Source organism: Notothenia rossii (genome assembly GCF_949606895.1).
Source record: "Notothenia rossii genome assembly, chromosome: 8".
In the NCBI taxonomy this organism is placed as follows: Eukaryota; Metazoa; Chordata; class Actinopteri; order Perciformes; family Nototheniidae; genus Notothenia; species Notothenia rossii.
Window position 1 is genome coordinate 72,462,701 of NC_136906.1, and position 20,155 is coordinate 72,482,855.

Below are 20,155 nucleotides of genomic sequence, written 5' to 3' on the forward strand. Positions count from 1 at the left end.
AGGACAACCGTAACATTACATTCATCCATAATAATCCTTCATTTACTTCATAAATCAAAGTAGGAAGCCAGAGCCCTCGACGAGTGTTTAAAGCTCTTCGATGAGTTGATGTGCCAACTTCAATTCCTTGCTGTTGTCAGAAGATCAAAGAAAAGAACAAACCAGGCTATGGGAGGCTGCTTTCTGTTTCTGGAGCGGCTTGTCACACAGCTATTTTACAGAAGCAGCTTTGAAAAGCTGGTAGTGCGGCTGGCATCACACGAGTGTCTCCTTCATCTTCTTCAAAACTAGCTCGGGGTCACAGACAGACAGAAAGTATACATGCCTTCATGGTTCAGACTACCAACATCCTGTCAATCCAGTTTTTCGGGCACACTTCCCTGCTGTTTCCTTCAGGAATGTTTCATGATTTTTTTTTGGCATGTGGTCAGCCACTTGCTCTCTTCCTCTTCCCTTCTGTGCGCATCTCCAACAGCATAATAGGCCTTGGACTGCTGTGTCATCTCAATGAGTCCTATTAGGGGCTCTTATATCTGACTGGCATGTTGTTATTGCTTTCCCAGACCACAGCTAAAACTGAGGAATGGATCTGCCAAGCAGGCCCATTAAAGTCCCCTCTGCATTGATGGCACTGGCAATGAGGAGCATGGGGCTTGTGGTGGAGGCTGGTACAAAGACAACGTGAAAAGAGAGGAATGAGGGGTGGTGACATCGTGTGATGGAACACCCCAGGGGCTACATGACAGGCATGTCAGATGCAAATGGTCTCATGCTGGTTTGCCAAAGGCTTTGCCATTGGTGAATGCCAGTGCTGTCACTCTGATACGTACTATAGGGGGATTGAGAGGCTTCAGAGTGCTTGTAGAGGCAGCAGGATGCAACATAGAAAACATGTTGATTAGGTTTGTGCTCCTATAGCTGGTTGCATTTTGGATCCGGTTGCCAGTTCACTCCATTACATTACATTTAGCTGACGCTTTTATCCAAAGCGACTTACAATAAGTGCATTCGACCAGGAAGTTACAATCTTGAAAGTTTGTTCTGGCACTCCGATGCTAAAAGATCTCAAATGAACCCTTTATTGTTACATGATGGGGGATTTGGAAGAGTTCAGATTTGATAAGTGGATTGGATACTAAATCTTGATTCGATAAAATGCTAATGAATTCAAACCTTTGTGCTGATGAAGCTTGTTTATTACTCTTACTGGGAGCTATGGCTGGGCTCTGGCTGGGCTCTGGCTTGTCTCCATGACAAGTTGTGAGGAGGACTCAGCCAGAAATGTCTCTGTTCTTGGCTGAGATGAACAGCATAGTGCTGCAATATGTGTCCTCCTGTTAGTTACAAGTTGTTCATTTGTATGGTTTCCATTATTCTAGTGTTTGTTTGATGGAAATTAATTAAAAAAATTCAAAAATCTTTGGAACGTTTTATGCATGTTTTAAATCCCAAGAGTCAAAAACTAACAATTTGTTATTGAACAGTCTCATTTTCGTTTACATCCCTTCTGAGAGCTAAGCGCAGGTTTTGGTCTTGGACAAAAGGCCCGTCTTGCCTTGTATAGGTATTAAAGAGCATTTTGTTTATATCCCCATTCTGTGGACCACGAAGCCTCAAGAAGCATCAAAGAGAAGCCGCAACTGTCTCCAAAAACAAACTCCCAAATCCCAAACTGATAAAAGACAACACTATCCTCCTTCCCCTCAGACTGATTCTTCAAAAATCTTGAGGCTCAGGCTCATGCTGGTACAATCACACACCTCCCCACATGCAACCAGCTAAACTATAGATAGGCTTTTTCTGACTGATACTTCAGAGACACTAGAGAACTCTTAACCCTCTCCTGTATCAGTCACTAGCTCTGTGCTCAGAGAGATTGTAATCCTGTCGACAGATGGTTGAGGTTGTTGTTCAGTGCCCCAAAAGCAGATAAAACACAGGAAGACGTCAGTTTCTCAGACATTATTTGGCAAACAATTGTTCTGCAACAACACACTGTTACACACAGATCTCTAGAAAATGTACAGTTCAATTTACCCAATAGTAACTGTTTACAAAAGAGTGCACCAGACATTTCCACTTCTGCTATTACTCATTTTGTGATATGGAACTGAAAAATCCATCAGCCCATTTGTGATGGAAGCCCCCGGCAGCCAATGAGGTGTGTGTTGTTTTGAAAGCAAAAGATATATCACATTTCACAAGAGAAGCATATAATGTATGTGCGTTCGTTGTATCTACAAACACCTTCCGTCTGCATTGTACAAGAAAATGTGTATTGACACTGCAGTACGCAATATCTATAATGCAAAGCCTGCAGCGTTAGAATCATACATTTGTTTTATAACTCAATCAATAACTGAAACATCGGGATTGAGACTTCTCTGTCACAGGGGACTGCTCAATACTGAGACATGGCATTAAGCAACACGAGATTGAACATCACTAAGTGGTCCAATGGGAGATATTCCCACAATTGTCTTAATGGGAGGCTCCTGGAATTGTTTCAAGTCACATCTATTAAGTTAATCCATCCTTAAATCTATATTTCAAATGCACTGCCAAAATAATGCTGATGTGATGCTTTGTCCACATTTTGCAGATCTAGCTTTCTGTGGTCCCCTCTTCTGTCGTAGAGTAAGCAAATTGCAGCGATATGGATAAATGTCTACATGTAATAATGACCGGATATATTAAGCTCACATGTTACATGATTACTAATGAACACACCATTCACAGTTATCTGGTTATAATACGCCCCTGATCCTTTGCTGATGTGCTCAATTAAATCCACCTCGGCCTGAAAATGAGTTGTGAGAAACACACTCAAAAGAATAATCCACCCTCAGATACATTTTGAAAAGCATCAATATGGGATGAACAATGCACTCCAGGAGATATTTTTGCGATTGTTATAATTACGGTTTTGTTGTACCCACTTTCTTTCAACCTTCCTCCTCTAATTTGACTTTGGTTAGTGATTTCCTATATTTCCCAGAATGCTTTTCAACAACTCTTAGAAAACTTGGGAATATATATTGGTGATGTTGGGCTAGGCTTATAAGAACAAAATTGACTTGACGTGTTTGTGCCGGCAGTGCTTACATGCAGATTGTTCTGTAAATTCACAGTGTCTGATTGCTCCCCTGCTGGATTGCAGAGGGCCATGCTGAGCCAGGTGACAGGACTCCTGCAACGGAAATCCAATCAGGCCAATCCTCCGCGATCTCTCACAATCCTCTCAGTACACCGCCGACAATCGGTAACACACACTGCACATTCCACACATACACATACAATGAACTCTTTGATAGCTACGGAGATGGACACATGCACATTAACCATCTCACCTCCTCTGAACTTGGCAGAGATATAGGGGAACTTAGTGCTAAGCTAAATAAATCCGGAGCTGACCTCACATGCTGACCTCGCAATGGAGTTCAAAGAGATAAATGTGTCCCTTAGGGATCAAAGGTGTAACGCCAAAGTCATCAACCCCCCGCCATTATATAAACAAACCCTCCAGGAAGCAGGACTGGCACTGAATAGCCCCCTGCCTGTGAGAAAGATAATGCACGCCTTTCATCGTGGTCCAGGTCCCACTTTCCAAGGGCCTGAACCCTCTCTGGACCTGTGGGGAGGTCACACACAGGCCACCCAATACTGGCTGGTACTGATGGATTGGAAAATCAAAGGCTAAATGGAGGCCTTTCAATAGGCCTTGTGTGTGGGAAGAGGTGGAGTGGGAATTTGGGCTTCCAGTGAAAATGGAATAATATCCACAATGCAGAGTCAAACCTGTCACACAACCTTTCTGCCAGAGTGTGGGAAATGCACCCATTCTGTCAGATGAGCTCATAGTCTTTTCCTTTTTCTATTCCTCTCTCTGTTTGTGTGTGGGGGTGTGGGGGTGTGTGTGTGTGTGTGTGTGTGTGTGTGTGTGTGTGTGTGTGTGTGTGTGTGTGTGTGTGTGTGTGTGTGTGTGTGTGTGTGTGTGTGTGTGTGTGTGTGTGTGTGTGTGTGTGTGTGTGTGCGTGCGTGCGTGTGTATTCTGTTTTCTGGATGCAGAATGAATTTGGGCTATTGTCACTGTGAACTTAATGGCCAGCATCTGGTTCTTTGGCTCACTTTTTCTAATTTTTTGGAATGTCTAGAGTGTGTGTGGGGGGCTGGAGGGGCTCGGAGTGAGGTGGGTGATCTGACTGCTTACGCCTCAAGCTGCGCAGCTGTCCCAATTACTACCTCTCTCTTCTCTCCTAATTTCCCCTTCCATACCCATCTGCCTCTTCTACCCTCCAACTCTCTGTCCCTTCTATCCGTAGTCGCAACTATGACAGTTTGTACTTCCACCAGGCTCCAATGCTAGAAAGAGCCCTTAAGAGACTGAAGTAGGTTAAGATCCTGTTTTAAGTTTGATGCTGTGGGGTGTGTAAGACCTCGACAGTGTGGGATCTTGTCATGTGGCTGAGCATTCTTAGCAGCATCCCTGAATCCCTCCATGCCCGCTCTGATCCTGGCCTGAGCCCGGAGACTCAGAGGGGCTGACAAGGCTGTTTGATGGGCCATGGGCACTCAGCACCAGGGGATTGTGGGAGGGTGGTAAAAGGAAGAGGGGGTTTGTTTGTGTCCCACAGTGAGTTCCTCAACAGCTTCTGATTCTCAGTGTGTGTCATACCCATGTGAATAAAGTTCCTCACACAGAGGAGGCACCACAAACTGTACTTCATTCTCCTTGTTCTTGGGCTGAGCATTCCCAGAGATACAGACAAAAAATAGCATAGTATAAAGACACAAAGATATACATACATATAAAGACACAAATTAATGCAAAGAAACACAGGCGGTTTTGCAACAAGGGACAGTTAAGTTGAGTTGAAATGAGGAAAAAAGGGGAAGGAAAATGTAAGCGCTACATGTGGATGGGTACATGCCTATTTCTGGACGGCTCCAATGAGCCGAAAAGAAATGTCGTAAGACCCACTTCCCAACTCAGGCTGCAGCAGCAATAACTCCCCGAGATACAGCAAAAGCAAGCACACAAACGTGCGCACACACGCACAGCTACACATCCTCTCTGTGAGTGCATTGCCGGCTGGGCAGCCTCCCTGCAAGGCCAGACAGAGCTCTTTGAGTGGGAGTCCAGGTCAGGATCTTTGACTGGTCTACCCCGCAACCCAAACCCAATTTATTCTCACAAATCCTCCAACCACCCAGAAAGCTGAGACTAAGGCATTATGTGATCTAGATCCTGTCTCTACACAAATCCAATCTGATGTCACATGGCTATCGGGCCAAGCTCCTATTGTGGCTGCCTGACTGAATTCCTTCTCAGAACTCCCCTTCTTCCAAACTGCCTTTAAACATTCAGCAGAGTATCTACATCCAGAGACAGGTAGACAAGCAGCGAGACATTTGGACTGACATACGGCAGGGAAGGCCTGCTGGGGCCTTTTCTTTTTCTGCTGCCGGAGAACGCTATCAACCTGGATCAGGCTATGCAGCTCAAGCTGAGCTTCAGCAGCCTCACAGCCCAGCTCCATGGAAACCTGCCCCACACTCGCCCTGTGATTGGCTCCTACGATGACTAGACAGACACTCTGTCTTACAATACAGATAATAATGGCCCTGCGGAAGGATGAGAGCAGGAGAAGAGTGATGGCAGAAAGGCCTTTTTCCTACACATTGTGCCCTTTAGAGACAGCATTCTGCAAGCCTATGAGAGACCACACTACAGGTATGTTCACGCTCATTGCACGCAGCAGGTTAGCTCTAAAGTACCTACTCTGATGCACAAAGTCACTAAGATTCTCCCAAAGGGCATTATCATCTTAAGAGGTTAATGATTATGTTATCTTCTCTTTAATAGTGGCTTCAAAGCCTAGAGGTTATGTCATTCTCACATGAAAAATGCAATCCAAATGCCACTGTTTATATTTCTTGTCTTGGTTGGGGGTGCGTCTATCCATATATAATCATTTCAATCTTCCTCAAAGCAGATTGCTAAGGCTTCTATTCAACAGATTCTGCTCTATTTACACCACAATGTCCTGAATAGGGATGCAGAAACACGCTGCACAGAGATTAACAATACTAACAAAACAATGCTGCCAGATGAGCCCCTCTTTTTCTTAGCATTGTTACTGCAACTTGCTACAAGCATTGCCATGTCTTGCATAGCCTCTTCACTTCAATGCTCTTTGTGTTTGGGGCCCCCAGTCTGAGAACATGTCTTCAAAATATGTTGTTTGTTTCCTTCATAGCTCTATTCAGCCTTCTTTTCTTATTCCTTTGACGTTTTCTGAAAAAAATTGATATATCTGGGACAACAGGGTGCAAAAAGGGGCTGTATGAACAGCACAGTGAAGCCAATATCAAGCATTATACACACACTTTACAGTGAGCCAAAACACTGTGATGCTTGAAATTAGAATGGCTTTTCATGCAAACAGAGGCACTTGCTGTGCAGGTGACAGGCTGGTATTGCAGACGGAATTGAAATGAAAAACAAATCCAAGCTATTTCAAATAAAACTCCTCTTGGCAGTGGCTTGCTGCGCTAAACCAAACAGAGGAATGGAGCTTGCCATGTGACAAATGTGCACGGTGTTAAATACAGATAAAACTATGAAATGAGTCACCGCCCATTTTTGCTCACTGCACCGCGTATAACCTCTTTGGCAGAGCAACACTAATATGTTTAATGAACTCATTAGTCAAAAATGAAGACAGACAGTGGCATGAGGCATGGAAGGTGGGAGCACAAAGGGCAGAGAGAGGGAGGTAAATGAGAAAGCAGCTCAAGTGAGAAAGTGGGGGTCTACCGAGTAGAAAGCACATCTCCTTTATTATAGATGCAGTATCATGTGTTTCACTAGCCACATGGTAGCAAATACAACATGTGTCCAATGTAATCAACTCACCAAGCAGAAACAACACAATCTGGTCCTTCTGCAAGAAAAGCTTCAAACCTGCCAAGTACATTTCTAGGGTGAGTTTGGGTGTTATCACTACTATTTCATTTAAGTGCTTCATCAAAATTGCACAGCCTGAAAAGAACTGCTCTAATGTCATTTTTTGCACTTGGCTGATATAAATGGGTCCACCCATGGCTTTGCCTATTCATTCCCAAAATGGCAGAGCCCAGATGAAAGCAAATTGTTGCCAAAGCTTGAGTCACTCTGCTTTATGTAGAATGATTAGGCTCTGACAGTTTGAAGCAGTACGTATTCAAACATAAGTGTATCTAAAGCAGTACATTCCTCTCAAATCCAAGATTCCCCCGCCATGGCATGGACCGATATCACCGTAATATATATGGCTGTTTACTTATTCATGAATGGGTAAGTGTAACAGGGACAGTTATGTCTCATTTGTATATAATATATTATGTAAATATGTCTATATAATTACACAAAATCTGTGTTTATTCTTGTTTCATCTAGTGTTAATACCTGACGCAGTAGGACTCACATCAGTATGTGGAACTATAATTTTAGCGTGTACCCCTACGTTCCTTATGTATGTGACACTGTTCCCCTTTTTTTCGCGGGGTTCATGCATCGTTCTCCCCTTTTGATACTGATCTCTGTGGGAGAGGTAGGCGGCTCTTCAGCCAGAAGCAATTTCCGTGTTTTAGTGTCGACTTTATGCACTTTAAGTTACTTTTTATTACTTATTTTTGTTGTAGTGTCTCACGGGTGTTCACAATGTATTTCTGTGTTGTTTAATTTGTATAGGGGCACGTTAAAGAGAGTACTGACTGGAGAAATGTTTTCTTTCTGTCGCTGTTTCGTCAGGTATGTTGTGTTACTTTTTACGTTATGCCCTTTTGATACTGATCTCTGTGGGAGAGGGGCACGTTAAAGAGAGTACTGACTGGAGAAATGTTTTCTTTCTGTCGCTGTTTCGTCAGGAGTGAAAATAAATGTACATCCTGAATGAAGCTACACGTCTGGGTCGTCGTCTTTCTACACAACACAACGCAGAGTCAGACACAGCCGGTTACACTTGGTGCCGTGACGACCCGTTGTATCCGCGACCAGCGCCGTCTGGTCCCCGGGGTAAAGCTGCTGCCCACCGGCGGGAAGAAGGAAAGACTGGAGTGTGTGTTTTTTTTCCTCTTTTTTTTTTCCCCCCCTCTCTTGCTGCGACGGCAGGTGCGTTAAAGGGACAGTGTACATATTCAAATTGAGAGATGCACTGAGTCTGAGAGGACACTTATCACTGAGTATATCTGTCTATCTGTGTTTTATCATTTTATTTTATTTTAGTGTTTTATCTCTTGTGGGTGGCTTTAAACTGTGTTTTGATTGCTTTGTGGGATTTTTTTGTTGTTGTCATTAACAATATGGATGTTAGTGGGCATGATGTCACATTTGGGTTGGGGAGGGGCCAGCGACTTAAAGGTAGTGAAAGATTTGGGTTCACTAGTGATTTCAACCCGACATTAACACCTGCTGCAAGCTCCACACCTATTATGCAGCCAGACCGTAAACTTACACAAGTAGTATCTGTTGAAGCTTTTGGGGAAATGATAACAAGTTTGGCTAAACAGATAGGTGAGAACATATCAAGCACCATGCACCAGCCCAGTGCTGCCCAGCCTCAGTCTCCCACCAATCCACACCCGTCCCACCAGGCTGATTTGTCTCAATTGAAGGTTGTGGTGCAGTCAGACACCAAGGCTCCGCCTTACTTCAGGGGTGATCGTGCTGATGTATTTTCTATTCATGAATGGGAGGACATGATGAGATGTTACCTGAATAGAGTGAAATGTGACACTCACGTAGAAAAGTTTGATCTGATTATGTCAAGACTAACAGGTAAAGCCAGGGATGTGGTGAAAGTGTCAATCCGCAGCCGACCTGACTTGAGTGCGACCGACCTGCCCACAGCTGTGTTTGACATATTAAAGGGTAACTTTAGTGAGCTGTCATACTCTAACTTGCCCATGAAAGATTTTTACGGCACTGTTCCACGTGCTGGTGAAAGTGCTATGGACTATTGGATACGCCTTAACAAGTCAATAGATGCTGCGGACGAGTGCCTCCGGAGGCGAGGTAAATGTGTAGATGACCCCAGTGCAGAAGTGGTCTTGATGTTCATTAATCACTGTCCTGACCCCAGTCTCGCCATATCATTCCAACTGAAGGCACCTGAGCGGTGGACCACGGCTGAGGTTCAGGAGCGTCTGGACGCCCATATGAGAAATGTGAGAAAAACAGCAGCGCAGTCTCATAATGTGGTGGGTCTGTCAGTTTATAGTCAGAGCCCTGTGACTGATTCTTTTCGCCCTGTCAATCTGGGGATGTCTCAGGCCTCATTAGCGCACCAACCAGACCCCCCTCCCAACTCTCTACCGGCCACTGCCCTTGCTTACAGTCAGCCTCAGCCAGACCATGCTAGGGTGAGTCCCCAAGTGTCCCCCTTATCCCTGCCTCTCTCTGCTGTCTCTGACCCAGCCCCTACCACCGTCAACCCACCTACTACCGACGCTGGTGTTCAACAGGTAGTTGCAATGTTTGACAGAGTTCTGGCTATGTGCAACGCTTCCCTTACAACCAGTCAAAGGCCAGACTACCATCAGCCAGGTAACCACCAACAAGCCCACCGTCAGAATGGTCAGCCAGGCAACCACCAACAAGTCCACCGTCAGAATGGTCGACCCCGTTACCAGCAGGCATCTGAGTCCTTTCCATGCAAGGTTTGTGGCTCCAGGGACCATTCAACCCATGCACACTGCAGGCTTTACAGATTATGCCTTAACTGCTTCAGTCCTGGTCACATAAGAAATCAGTGCCCACAGGCCTCTCCTTCCTCAGCCATGCCACCTTCTCCCTCCAATGCTGGTTTAAACTAGCCCGCCCGTGCAGTGAGAGGGATAGCATGGGCGGCACTAGTGACACCCTCAGTGAGGAAAATGACTTAAGATCAACATATGTGAACTGCTGTAGTAATCTTCCTGATGACAAAACTGTGATTGCTGTGGGTTCACATAGAGTTGAAGGAGCCAATGACTTGTTTTATACCCCAGTGTTAATAGGGGGTCAGTCAACTTTAAGGGGGATGCTTGATTCAGGGAGCATGTCATGCACACTCAGCGAAGAGGCAGAGTCCAATCTTAGAGCTGCTGGTGTCCTCCCTTGTCCTCAGCCTGTGCCAGAGAAGGTGGTCCTAGTTGGCTGTGGTGGCCTTATGACACAACCCAGATGTATCTATGACCTGGAGATTGAGGTTTACGGTTCTAAATTCATTGTGCCAACTTTCCTTGTCCCAGGGCAGAGAGACGAACTCATTATTGGTAGCAACGTCATCAGGCCCATATTACAGAGGATGAAGTCTGATGAGAAGTACTGGGAGCTCATCCAGTCCAACACCTCGGACCCCGACTGTGAGCAGTTTCTTCAGTTGCTCAGCTGCATCACTCGTTGGTCTGGTCCTGAACTGCCTGACAAGGTTGGCACGGTCAAGCTACGGCAAGCTATCACTCTAGCACCACAGAAGGAGTATCTGGTGTGGGGAAAGCTACCTGGCAGTGTTCCTGTGTCCCCTGGGAGCACTGTCATTGTGGAGCCCACCTCCTCCCGTTCAGCCCCCAAAGACATTATTGTGGGACGGGTTGTGGCACCCATGTGGGGAGATCGTTGGGTCCCTATGAAGGTCCTTAACCCAACCAAGAGTCCCGTGACACTACGCCGCAATGCTAAAGTGGCCGATGTGTTTACTTGTGTCGCGATGGAAGACCTTCCCCTCTCTCAGGGTGTGAATAGGCCACAGACCAGTCAGGCAGCTGACCCTCCTCCCAACTCAGATACCAGCTCTACCCACACTCAGCAGCTTAAAGACTGTGGATTGGCAGACATCGACCTCGAAGGCTGTGCGGTGTCAGATGAATGGAAAAAGAGACTCTCTGAACTGTTGCTCACTTACCAGGATGTCTTCTCCAAAGACAAGCTGGACTGTGGGGAAGCGAAAGAGTTCGTCCACCGGATTCATCTCACTGATGATCACCCCTTCAGGCTACCCTATCGCCGTGTCCCTCCAGCACACTATCACAAACTGAGAGAGGTGCTGTCTGAGATGGAGTTGAAAGGCATCATCAGTAAATCAGTCAGTGAGTATGCATCGCCGCTGGTCCTTGTCTGGAAGAAGTCAGGAGAGTTAAGGATCTGCACTGACTTTCGCTGGCTTAATGCCAAGACCGTCAAGGACGCCCACCCGCTGCCTCACCAGGCCGACTGTCTTGCTGCCCTTGGTGGAAACGCCTTTTTCAGCACCATGGATCTCACATCGGGGTTCTACAACATCCCCCTCCATGAGTCTGACAGGAAGTACTCGGCATTCACAACACCCTTAGGCCTGTATGAGTACAACAGACTTCCCCAAGGTCTTTGCAACAGTCCCGCGTCCTTTATGCGGATGATGATGAGTGTGTTTGGTGATTTGAACTTCTCCAGCCTCCTCTGTTATTTGGACGACCTGCTTGTCTTTGCTCCATCCGAGGAGGAAGCCCTGAAACGGCTGGAGACTGTCTTCTCGCGGCTCAGAGCCAACAATCTGAAGCTGTCTCAGAAGAAGTGCTACTTCCTTCGCAGGACTGTGGGGTTTCTGGGTCACGTGATAGACAGCAGTGGCGTCTCAGTCGACCAAGAGAAGGTGAGGGTCATCTCAGCTTTCGGGAAGGAGGATCTCATGAACGACGACGGTTGCACCCCATCTCAGCGGAAGGTCAGGTCTTTCCTCGGGATGGTGCTGTATTATCAACACTTCATTCCTGGCTGTTCTTCCATCGCAAAGCCACTCTACGCCTTAACTGCAGGGCAGAAGAGGAAAGCCAAGGGCTCTTTCGGTCGGAGAAGAGCTGGCACCTTTCGAGAACTGACTCCTCAGGATTGGACCCCTGCCTGTGAGAAGGCATTTGATGATCTGAGACACGCACTCCTCAACAGCGTGGTGCTGGCACACCCAGACTTTGATAGGCCTTTCATCCTCTCCACCGATGCTTCCCTTGATGGTCTGGGTGCTGTACTGTCCCAAATTTCTGCTGGTGAGGAGAAGGCAAGACCCATCGCCTTTGCAAGCAAAACTCTCAGTCGCAGCCAGCTCAATTATCCTGCACACAGACTGGAGTTCTTGGCTCTAAAGTGGGCGGTTTGTGAGAAGTTTAGCCACTGGCTCAAGGGTCACAGATTCACCGTCTGGTCAGATAACAATCCTCTCACATATATCATGACCAAGCCGAAACTTGACGCCTGTGAGCAGCGGTGGGTTGCTAAGTTGGCTCCGTATTCCTTCGAAATCAAACATATTCCCGGCAGGTTGAACGTGGTGGCGGATGTCCTCAGCAGAGACCCTTTCGTGAAACCTTTGAGGGAACGGTTGCTGCGTGAACCCTACTTGGAGCTACTGGACCAGGTCTGTGACGTCAGTGATGGGTCTGTGCAAGATGCCTTCCGCCTCACCTGCCAACCACAGTCACTGGAGGGTCCATCTCACTCTGACGCCATTGAAGGTTCAATGTCTGAGGATGAGGTCTCTTCTCTTCTTTCCTCCTTGGACGAGTGGGACTCTGCTCCTAGGGAGCGTGCAGCCTCCCTGGTTGATCACCTCACCACCTTTGAACCACCTGGCCAGGACACGTTGCATTCCCTATCTCTTTCTGAGCTGCAGTCACACCAGCAACAGGACCCAGTAATTTCCAGGGTCGCTCTCTATGTCGACAGGAAGCGCAGGCCTTCCAGACGGGAACGCTACAATGAGAGTCAGCCGACTCTGAGAGTCTTGAAGCAGTGGGATAAACTGACTCTTCTGAATGGCGTCCTCTACAGGGTCACGAAAGATCCCTTGACTAGACAGAAGAGGTCCCAGTTCGTGGTGCCGGAGTCGCTAAAGGCAGATGCATTATCTGGTGTTCACGACCATGCTGGCCATCAAGGTCAGCCCCGCACACTGTCTCTGGCCCGCCAGCGTTTCTTCTGGTACGACATGGAGAAGGATGTCCGCAATCATGTGAAGCACTGCCACAGATGTGTTCTCAGCAAGACTCCTGAACCTTCCGCAAGAGCCCCACTGGAGAGCATTAAGACCTCTGCCCCTCTGGAGCTTGTGTGCATCGACTTCTGGTCAGCTGAAGACCGTCACAACAAGTCTGTGGATGTTCTTGTGATCACCGATCACTATACAAAGTTGGCACATGCTTTCCCCTGCCAGGATCAGACAGCTAAGAGAGTAGCCAAGAAGCTGTGGGACAACTTTTTCTGTGTTTATGGCTTCCCTCAGCGCCTTCATTCTGACCAGGGAGCAAACTTTGAAAGTGAGCTGATTGCTGAGCTCTTGCAGTTGTCAGGGGTTGACAAGTCCCACACCACACCTTACCACCCTATGGGGAACGGCGGCACAGAGAGGTTCAACCGCACCCTGGGCAACATGTTGAGGTCTCTACCACTTCGCTCCAAACAGAAGTGGCCGCAGATAATACAGACAATGACTTTCGTGTACAATTGCACTGTCCATGAGACCACTGGGTTCGCGCCCTTCTATTTGATGTTCGGGAGAATCCCAAGGCTGCCAGTGGACCTTCTGTTCAGGAATGTACTTCATGATGTGACTGTGTGTGACTACAATGCCTACGTGAAATCCCTCTTGGAAGACCTGCACTGTGCCATGGCACTGGCCCAGAAAAACTGCACAGCGGAGCAGAGACATCAGAGTGACCAGTATAACAAACGGGTCAGGGGCCAACCTCTGTCTGTCGGTGACCAGGTGCTGCTGGCGAACAAAGGCGCCAAGGGAAAATGCAAGCTTTCTGACAAGTGGATGCCTGTTGTGCACACTGTGGTGGCCTCAAAACCAGCCCTCCATATCTACCGGATCAGGGATCCAGAGGGACATGAGCGTGTTGTTCACCGAAACCTGCTGCTTCAAGTCAACTTCCTTCCGCTGGAGGAGGCCTCGGATGGTGAAGATGATGCTCCTGTGCCCGCACCTACCCCTAGCATGACCGATACCGCTCCGGCATCTGATTGGCATGGGACAGAGGTGTCCGAGTTAGACACAGCAGCTGCAACAGCTGGGCCATCCCTAGCTGGTTCCCTCTCGGATGTTGACGGGGAGGATGGCCGCACCGCCTCATGGGTCCTTGAGCAGTCCCCTTTTGATGACTCTGTTCATCCAGACCACCCACCACCTCCTTCTGTGTTGGTCACCCCCGTTTCTAGTGACCCTGCAACTGCTGTAGAGACCCCAATGGCTTTCCCAGCTCCTCTGCCACAACGGCCCCCTGCCAATAAGCGTAAAGCATCACATGTAGATGGCCAGGTTACCTCACGATTCGGCAGAGTCATTAGACCTGTGCGCCGCTTCATTGAGTCCATGGCACAACTTGAGTCCCTTCTTGAGGGTTGAGATAAGGCCGCGTGCTGTTATTAATGTGTGAAATGTGGCGTGTTAGCCATTATTTGTGCTCTGGTGATATACTGCTGTATTGAGCCTTTTTTTTATTTTATTTTTCGCTCATCCACATCGTTTGGCCAGGGTGTGGGGTGTAAACTGCACCTCACCTTGTCTGTAGAGTACTGTGGGTTCTTGCTGGGCCCAAGCGAGTCCCTCATTCTCTTATCCTTTAGGTAGGAAGCTCTTATTGCTGTTTCATATGGTTTTGTTGCTTGTTGTAATGGCCAGTGTGTTTATATGTGGATTGTTTTGCGACCCAGAATTTTGCATAATTCTAGCGGGGTGAGTGTAACAGGGACAGTTATGTCTCATTTGTATATAATATATTATGTAAATATGTCTATATAATTACACAAAATCTGTGTTTATTCTTGTTTCATCTAGTGTTAATACCTGACGCAGTAGGACTCACATCAGTATGTGGAACTATAATTTTAGCGTGTACCCCTACGTTCCTTATGTATGTGACACTGTTCCCCTTTTTTTCGCGGGGTTCATGCATCGTTCTCCCCTTTTGATACTGATCTCTGTGGGAGAGGTAGGCGGCTCTTCAGCCAGAAGCAATTTCCGTGTTTTAGTGTCGACTTTATGCACTTTAAGTTACTTTTTATTACTTATTTTTGTTGTAGTGTCTCACGGGTGTTCACAATGTATTTCTGTGTTGTTTAATTTGTATAGGGGCACGTTAAAGAGAGTACTGACTGGAGAAATGTTTTCTTTCTGTCGCTGTTTCGTCAGGTATGTTGTGTTACTTTTTACGTTATGCCCTTTTGATACTGATCTCTGTGGGAGAGGGGCACGTTAAAGAGAGTACTGACTGGAGAAATGTTTTCTTTCTGTCGCTGTTTCGTCAGGAGTGAAAATAAATGTACATCCTGAATGAAGCTACACGTCTGGGTCGTCGTCTTTCTACACAACACAACGCAGAGTCAGACACAGCCGGTTACATAAGGGCTAGTAAGTCAATCAATCTGCTTCCAGTTACCCAGGCTGGCTTTATTAGATAACATTAATGATGCATTGGTTGTCCATGGGTGTTGGGTTTCTCCCTTGTCAGCGACTACAATTCAAATGAGAACACAATGCATATTGGCTGTAAATGGAATCGAAACTCAAAAGATAATTGCAACCCTATGAGCTAATAATTTATCGTCGGACAATATGCTGTCAAGAAAATAAAAGTTGAAATATGACCTGTAATATCACCTGCAGACATTAAGTGATATTAAATACTACAGCTAAAAGACTGAAAAAGCCATTCGTCATCACAAATCGATTGCATGTGAAAGCAATTTAATTTCCCTTTAATCCATCATATAAGCAACACACATGCTGCAAGTCTGAGCTCATGACAACATTGCTTGCACCCCCCCATATACTGAGAGTTCACAATGTGAGTTTATACACTTGTACATCACGAAGGCATACATCTTTAATCTAATGGGACTCCTGCTGGGAGTTGAACCTCTAGCCTTACCAGCACTGACGCCAGACTTCATCAGTTGAGCTACACTGAACACAGGAGCACACACACCCTGTTATGCTGCCATGTATTTTCTCATAAGCTTTGTAAAGTGTGTGTGCTACAAGGGGATGGAAAGCAGAGACCCAACTCCCTGCTCCCTCTGACTGCCCTCATGAGATGAAGGTGAAGCTTGGACCACCGTTTTACCAACATAATCACACATCAAGGGCCTTTATTATTATTACACATTAACCACACCTCCAGATACTAAATACAAACACACGCCTGGTTGTGGTGATTATTACAAAGCATTTCTGATCCTAGCAGAGCACCGAGGCTGAAAACACAGGCAACTGCTTTGTCTACTCGCCATACCTAAAAACACATTAAAGGATACATACACTTGTCATGGACACCTCCCTATGTCAAGTGTCTTTATTTATACGTGGTGTGCAGTAGTGGAGGACAAATGCATTAGCTTTTCATTTAACGGTGAGTAACTAATATATGTGCCCACGACAAACAAACGCACAGTCAGACAGTTAGCTTATAGGCTACACGCCTCTAGCACTGTTGATGCATTTAGCCTTTAAATAACGGCCGCCAAGTTAAACCAACATTAAATGCATTCACACTGCAAGGTTCAGGTAATGCTGCGGTTCTTAGAAGACGTTTCCGGCTGACTACCGTTGTCTTTCCGCGGATACATTGTAAATTGTTTTGAACATACACACTTGCTTGTTCACACCGCGAATAAAGCAACAAAGGATAATTGCGGGGTGGTTTAAGTGGATATATTGTATCGAAGAAGCAACTGATGCACAGCAATAACATCCGAGTAACGGCGCTAACATAACGGGACCAGAAATTCCTTCCTACCGTGACCGCTATTTGGTCACCGTCATCTCAGCAGCGACGCAGTCAACAGGCCGGGATGTAGTGGGGGAATCTGAGCCTCCGTAGCTCCTACATTTCCACCATGCAGCAGGGTTATCATCACCTACCTTGACATGATACACCGGCTTCCAGCGGCATCCGACCGGGGCTGCGGACACCGGGTCTGACGCAGCGGCAGCACAGATGTGTTGCTCCAGAAAATTGGGTAAAAGGCTGCGGCGGAAACAGGAACTGGGAGAGCTGGGATCTTTGAATACGGCAGGCTGCTCTGTGGGGATCTGCTGGACGGCCGGTGTCAACGCAAACCAGAGAGGGGGGAAACTTCATATCCGGTCACACCTTTTCAAATTAATACGATGTGTGCAACTCGCAACAATGTTTCTGTTGTCAACAACTAATTTGGTTTGTGTTTTTGCCACAGTTGATTGTGGTATAATTATATTTTTGATTTCATATTGTCTTTTTATCAAATCCTCTGAATTTAAACTTAATATTAAATGTTTTTGTTTGGTTTGGTTGAGCTTAATTTAAGTAGTGAGCTTTTTTATGAATGGTTGTGAGGTATATTTGACGACTTCAACCTTTGTGTTTGAGTTATTTAATAGCTACAAAATAATAAATAATAGGTCATTTATGCAACTTTTTAGACAATTATTTGGTGAAATTTCTACATACATTCAAATGAATTCCCATTAAACATCTAAAATATGAAACATTTTGTGTTATATGGATATACAAATAAACTTCCATCCATATTTCAAATAAATGTAACCATTGGGTAATTTATTTTGAAGGCACGGTGGTCTGATTTCCTGTCTGTTACTGGCTGCCTTGACTCCTGGTGGGAGTGGGATGGAGTGGAAGCTGCAGTGCGCACACCAGTGTCAGGTTGCTGTACTGCAGTCGGGCTGAAAGACAGACGAACCCTGTGCCACCAGGGTGATGGTGGGTATAGCCCCCCCCTCACCCACCCCCCCTGAAGGGTGACACCCTGCTTGACCTTCACTGGCACAGCATCGCATGGCTGAATCTCTTGGATCTTATGTACCAAAGTGCCTTGAGTACTCACTCATATCGAGACTGAATATGTTACTTTTCATTTCCCAAGAGCAGCACTCAGCTCCAACACTCAAGTTTTCTGGCTGTTAATCCACTTTTTCCCAACATATTAATCATACATTGATTATTTCTCACTTGAGTGATAAGGGAAACCAAATATCTTTGATATCCAATGTTTTTTAATCGTTTTTTTGTAAACTCGGGCAGTCGGGAATATAGTGATACGGATGAAGCAGTTTTTTTTTTACCCTGTCGATGAGACTGGGGATTTACAATAGGCTGTGTCATCGCTCAGATGCTCAGATTAGACAGATTTTCCAAATTATTATGTCAACATTTTACATTGAGCTGTCAGCCAGAAAGGTTTCAACATCTATCTTGGTGTAATCCAATTGTTTGGCGAAAATGTTCTCATACATTCACATTATGTGGACTTGGGGATACAACAGTCAGAGCAAGTGACCAGGGAACGCAGATCATTGCAACGTTTTCTCAAGTGGAAATTATGTGAGAGGTAAAATCGGACTGAAACTGAAAGTGCTTTCATAATGAGTGTGTCTCATTTCAAAGAAAGCCTGTCATTTATTGAACTGTGGGCGCCAAAGATAAAAGAAAACTCAGAACCACTATTCACAGAACATTGAAAAGTAAAAATAAAACTTTCTTGCCACATTAGATACTTGCTGTAAGATGAATTACAGCGTTACAAGACTTGAAAAACATATGGCAGAAAAATATCGGATGTCAACTACACTGTGTTTGTAATTACAGCAGTGAATTGCTGTTTCCAGCAGAATTAAAATATAACTTATGGGATGAATACCAGATTTTCTTTTATGTTTACAAAAGGCAATTTACTGCTCTGCAAATGTCAGCTTTTTGTATTATTTATTAATTTTCTGTAAAAGATTTTGTTGCAAAGCTCATCCTATTTATGTTTGTAAATAACATACCTGAGTGGACAGGGCTTCTGGAGGAGTCATCAGATACACAGCGATAAATCACTGCGGTAAACGCCGGACGTAATCAAGCTCAGCAGTCTTCCTGGAGAACTGCTTATTCAGTAATACACAGTTATGGTTCAGACTGCATGGCATTCATGTTATGTACTCAACTTGATACAGCAGAAATGTTCATTAACTTGAAAACGACTCAACAAAGATGTTCACCAATTGCTTTTTGGTTTCTTTTCACTCTAGTTTAAGACATTTTGTTGAAGTAGCTTTCTTTTAATTTGACTAAACACCTTTTTAAACATCATACATCAACACCAGTTAGGGCCAAGTATGTTTTCAAGCACAACAAAAAGAGAAGCCAAGGACGGTGTGTTTGAGTGTGTGGATGTGTGCTGTGAAACCGTAAACAGGCTTTCAGGTAGTAATTTGTTGCCCTTGAACATGCAATCTACTATCACTCTCTGTGAACTACTGCATGTGGATGTTTTTCCATCTCCTTTTTCAGACTCACTTGAGAATGAAACCACTAAATTAAATTCATAATACCCAAAGGCTTTTCATTTGTTGTTGTTTCCCCATCCATATTTGAAAAAAAATATCCAGCATGCCTCTGAGAGGTCTCACTCCGGTGGCGAGGAGCTGAATCACAATAACAACCCACATTTGGTACACACATATTTTACGTCTCACGTAGCAGTCTAGTCTCTTACGGCTGATGCAGTAGCGCCTTCATGTGGTGCAGGGGCCACAGTGCAGTGTCTCTGAGAGGGGAGCGGATGGGATGAATCAGCGTGAATCATTTTCTTGGTAAGAGTCAGTTAAAAGAGGAAATGTGAGTCGGAAGACCTTTCAGTTTGGTTTAATCAAGCAGGCTTAACCCCTTACATAAATGACTCATGGTTCAAGACTTCATTTATATTTGTCGCTGGAACACATGTATGCAGAACACCAACTGTACGTGCACTGCTACAGAGAAACACGTTACAAGTTCACAACCCTCACAAGCACACACGAAATAATTTTATCACTCAGCTGTGATAGTCTCATCAGCGCTGTGTGGAGGGAGGTAGGTCGATGTCTGCTGACCTTCTTCTCTTTGCTGACCTTTTTAGATTGAGACACTGAGGAAGAGTTTCCAAAAGAAGAACCTGTGAACTGTATTCACCTGAAGGAGAGCTGGAGAGGAACGAAACAGAAGCAGCATGGAGGATATGCAGCACCGAGTCACTGATGCTGCTTTATGTATGCAAATGTGGCCTACTAATCTGATTAAATTGTAAATCTGTTTTAGAATTAAAAAAATCAGAGACTGTAAGCAGGCTCGCACA

General features: G+C 45.6%; 1 protein-coding gene across 1 annotated transcript in view; it reads right to left on the reverse strand.

The window, feature by feature from the left end:
* fut8b (fucosyltransferase 8b (alpha (1,6) fucosyltransferase)) overlaps positions 1–17,075 on the reverse strand; it is a 96,031-nt gene extending 78,956 nt beyond the window's left edge. The window contains exon 1 of the mRNA XM_079641886.1: positions 16,920–17,075. The gene's annotated coding sequence lies outside the window, so the exon portion shown is untranslated. The remainder of the gene's footprint in view (positions 1–16,919) is intronic.
* Between the last annotated feature and the right edge of the window lie 3,080 nt (positions 17,076–20,155).